Genomic DNA, 5,000 nt, shown 5'->3' with positions numbered 1-5,000 from the left:
ACTCAGTCATGGCATTTAGAGCATTAACTAACGAGCGTCTGAATAAAACACATAACACTGCCACCGAACACCACTGACACATGACTGAAACATCACTAATGACCACATGAATCACTAATGATCACATGAGCCCTGCAAGCGTCCATTGAGAGTCAAGGATATCAATCCATTCACTCACTTAAAGAGTCCTTTCTTTAAAAACAGCTGTGTGTGTGTGTGTGTGTGTGTGTGTTTGTGCGTGTGCGTGTGCGTGTACGTGTGTGTGTGTGGACCTTTCCAACATGTGACCTCATTAAAAGCGTCTTGTCCTTTGAGCAGTCATTCATTTCGGTGTGTGTGAGAACGACTGTTTAATGAGATTAAGTACATACACCCTTGACCACCTCCAGCACATCCTTGCCGGTCTGATGAGATCCACAAAAACTGAACCCGTTTATAAGCATTGGCAAAAGCTGGCACCTTCTCGAGTGTTCTCCCTGAGTGTGCAGGGTGTTGCTGTGCATCCAAAGCAGATGATTCACTTGATAGGCTGCTCATTTCTCTCCCTCAACACAGCAGGACCACATCTGAATAACTTTCTTCCCCTCTCTTTTCAAAAGAGAGGTTCTTATCTATTTTCTGAATTCGATAACACAAACACACACGCACGCATGCACGCACGCACGCACACGCACACACACACACACACACACACACACACACACATATACACACACACACACACACACACACACACACACACAGGAGGAGTGTTTTGGCTAATTACCAGAGTGTGTGAGGCTGTTGAGGTTGTTAGGGGGGGGGGGGGGGGGGGGGGGGGGTAATGCATGATTAGTGGCCACCCAGGGTGCCTGAGTGTCTAGTCTAGGCTGTCGGAAGTGATGCACATCCCAAGTTAGCGCCCTTCCTAAATCAGACAGAACAAGTCAAAATCAGAAATGATGAGTAGCTGTCAGTGAGCATTGTGAACACGGTGAGTTTGGCCTTAAACACCCACATGAAAGGAGATACTTGCTGTAGGAGCCAGTTAAAAACTGAGAGAGTGCTTCCATGCAAGTGTTTATGTGCTTTCACAACTTGGAGTGTGTGTCTGTGAGTGTATGTTTGTATGTGTGTGTGTTTGTGTCAGTCTTTGTCTGAATATGTACCTGTGCAGAGGTTGTATTTTTCTGTATGTCTGTGCATGTATGCCATATCTGTGTTAAACATGTGTGTGTGTGTGTGTGTGTGTGTGAGTGTGTATCTGCCCCACAGGGGTTCATTCTTCTTGCACCATGAACATGGGGATTAATCAGAGCTGTGGCAACCAATTATCCCCTCTCACCATCAGGCTGACGTGTATAAATAACCACGCAAGCCCATATCACACACAGACACGTGTGTGTGTGAGTGTGTGTGTGTGTGCCCATATCACACACAGACGCTCCCTGCATGCATGCACTCTCAGAGGGGCCCTCGTTTCATTGGCCAACGCACCTAGTAGCAGGCAAAGTCCGCCGTGCATGACCTAAAACTGCTGATTTCATGACATGAGCAGGATCCTAAGCAGCCGCACATGTGTGGGTCTTTAAAGTGATGGGTCGTGTCTGCGCCCAGACGTGGGAGTTCCATGAAAGTGAAAGTCCTCTCTATGGCAGAGGTGGTGTAGACACACACACTCTCTGAAATTAACCTCTGCATTTAACCCATCCAGGGAAGTGACACACACACAGTGAAGTGAAGTAACACTAACCCGGAGCAGTGGGCTGCCATTGGCGGCGCCCGGGGAGCAGTGATAGGGGTTAGGTGCCTTGCTCAAGGGCACTTCAGGCGTGGATGTGGGCATGGGAGAGCAGTGGTCTACCACTTCCCCCGCCCACATTTTTCCTACTGGTCGGGGATCGAACCAGCCACCCTTCGGTTTCCGGCCTGAAACCCTAACCAGTAGGCCACGGCTGCCCCTTAATGCAAGATGAGCTCCTTCAAATCAACACCATTTCCGTGAACAGACGACCAACTCTCTTCATCGACCTACTCTCAAGTCAACGTCCATCATGTACCTGTAGATGTTAAAAAGCGTTACAACTTCGTATACACGTGTGGTTGTGCATTATATTCATAATAATGGGGCATCAATTAAGTCTCAATTAAGGCGCAGATCTTTTTAAATGTATAAGCTACTTTATTATGTCTTAAATATTTTTAATAAGCATTGCTATGTCTCTTAACCCTCCTGTTACCTTTCAATGCACTAACTTCTTTTATCCTTGGAGTCAAATGCAGGGCCGATGCTGGTCACCCTTCTCCCTGGCATGTGCCCTCCCCAGACACACACAATGCAGGGCCGATGCTGGTCACCCTTCTCCCTGGCATGTGCCCTCCCCAGACACACAATGCAGGGCCGATGCTGGCAAGTCAACGTCCATCATGTACCTGTAGATGTTAAAAAGCGTTACAACTTCGTATACACGTGTGGTTGTGCATTATATTCATAATAATGGGGCATCAATTAAGTCTCAATTAAGGCGCAGATCTTTTTAAATGTATAAGCTACTTTATTATGTCTTAAATATTTTTAATAAGCATTGCTATGTCTCTTAACCCTCCTGTTACCTTTCAATGCACTAACTTCTTTTATCCTTGGAGTCAATTTGACCCCAGCAATTTAAACCTACAGAAAATGATTAGAATTTACCCAAGTTTGTGTATCGGGTACTTTATGTTTGTTTGTTGACTACCTAAATAGCCTTTTTTTAGTGTTTTCATGGCTTTATATTATTCCTTAGTAAATATTGTTGTTATCTGTAACATTTGGAATGAAAAACTATTAATGTTATCAAGAATAGTAACAATGTGTGCAAAATGTTGATATTTGTTACATTTTTTATACTATTAAAACAGCCTGGGGTCAAATGGACACCAATGAACACCGATATGTACAGCATGTTTACAGAACATCGAAAACATATCATGATCATTTAATGATTACCCAGTGGTTCCCATTAAATAAGGAAAGGTAATTAAATATGAAGCAAAAAAAATGATGTCAATAATTTATTTTGAGACTCCAGCATCCCCTGGCATTCATGGTCAGGCTATCCCTGTCGGCTTAAGGCTCAGCCATACATGCAGTTACCGCCTCCCTGCAATTCATGTGCCCTCCCCAGACACACAATGCAGGGCCGATGCTGGTCACCCTTATCCCTGGCATGTGCCCTCCCCAGACACACACAATGCAGGGCCGATGCTGGTCACCCTTCTCCCTGGCATGTGCCCTCCCCAGACACACAATGCAGGGCCGATGCTGGTCACCCTCCGTCCTGGCATGGCCGCAGTCTGGATAGCTGCGTGACATCCTGAGGGAAGAATGCAAAGATAGCTAGCAGTAGGACAAGCTAAAGAGGGTGCTCAAGCTATCTGCTTACTTGCTACCAGGTATAATAGCCGAGAAAATAAAAAACAAATTCACTGGCAGTTAGGGTGAATGAGAACAAAACAGCAACAACGAAATTCACGCCTGGCAACTCCTGATTAGCGAGGAAAATAGTTTCTTTGCAGAGACGCAGGGTGTCAGTAGGCTTTATTCCCTTCGCCTATGGCTGGCTGTGATTGGCCTGACATGTCCATTACCCATTCAGCATGATTGTAGAGAGTTTTGATTGGATGACATGATCTTGCGATCAAGTCCCTCAAAGTCACAGGTTGCAGTTCCAAGCCTGTCTGTTGCCACTGGATGGTCACTGCTGCGCAAGGTCTGTTTGCCGTGCCTGATGCACTTTCAAATAAGGGCCACTAGAGGGAGAAGACCAGCTTAGAGAAAATGATTGCTTATTCAGGTTAAGACTGCATCCTCTACTTTTATTTTACTTCAGGCACACCTATCCCAAGAGTGCCTGTTGCACTTTCAAATTAGGGCCAATAAAGGGAGAAGACCAACTCAGAGAAAATTATTACTTATTCAGATTACGTAAGACCGCATCCTCTACTTTTATTTTACTTCAGGCACACATATCCCAAAAGTCATTCACAGACATGTGCACAGACACACATACATGCACACACAAGTATAGGGAAAGAGTGGGTTGCCTGATGCAAGAGAAAGAAACTCATCACTCCACCTCTCCTCCAAGACGCCTGGAGAGGGTAGGATCTCTGTGTGAACGCTGGTAACGCAGCATCGCTGTGTGTGTGTGTGTGTGTGTGTGTGTGTGTGTGTGTGTGTGTGTGTGTGTGTGTGTGTGTGTGTGTGTGTGTGTGTGAATGCTGGTATCTCAGCATCGCTGTGTGTGTGTGTGTGTGTGTGTGTGTGTGTGTGTGTGTGTGTGTGTGTGTGTGTGTGAACGCTGGTATCTCAGCATCGCTGTGTGTGTGTGTGTGTGTGTGTGTGTGTGTGTGTGTGTGTGTGTGTGTGTGTGTGTGTGTGTGTGTGTGAACGCTGGTATCTCAGCATCGCTGTGTCTCAGGTTCGCTCAGAGCATCAGCACTACCACTCCTCTGATAGTCCAATCATTGTGACAGATGTCACAGAACATTCCAACTGACTGCAGTGGAGTTGATCTAAAGTGCTCTGATTCACATATAGTGTGTGTGATAGGAGAGAAAGAGAGAGAGAAAGAGAGAGAGAGAAAGAGAGAGAGAGAGAGAGAGAGAGAGAGAGGAGATGGTGGGAGAAAAAAAGAAGAAAGATACTGAGGTACATAGATGAGAGGGAAAAAAGGATATGAGAAAAGGAGAGAACAAGAGAGACCTACAGAAATGGGAGAAAAACAGAGAGAGAGAGCTTTCTTCCTTTCTGGGAAATAAGAGCTTTTTACTGCGCGAGTGTTGTCTCATGAACAGATGAGAGTCAGTGTTGTCTGATGAAGAGATGAGAGTCAGTGTTGTCTGATGAAGAGATGAGAGTCAGTGTTGTCTGATGAAGAGATGAGAGTCAGTGTTGTCTGATGAAGAGATGAGAGTCAGTGTTGTCTGATGAAGAGATGAGAGTCAGTGTTGTCTGATGAAGAGATGAGAGTCAGTGT

Source organism: Sprattus sprattus, assembly GCF_963457725.1.
Source record: "Sprattus sprattus genome assembly, chromosome: 12".
In the NCBI taxonomy this organism is placed as follows: domain Eukaryota; kingdom Metazoa; phylum Chordata; class Actinopteri; order Clupeiformes; family Clupeidae; genus Sprattus; species Sprattus sprattus.
The sequence above is the reverse complement of the archived record's forward strand: the minus strand, read 5'-3'. Positions refer to the sequence as shown.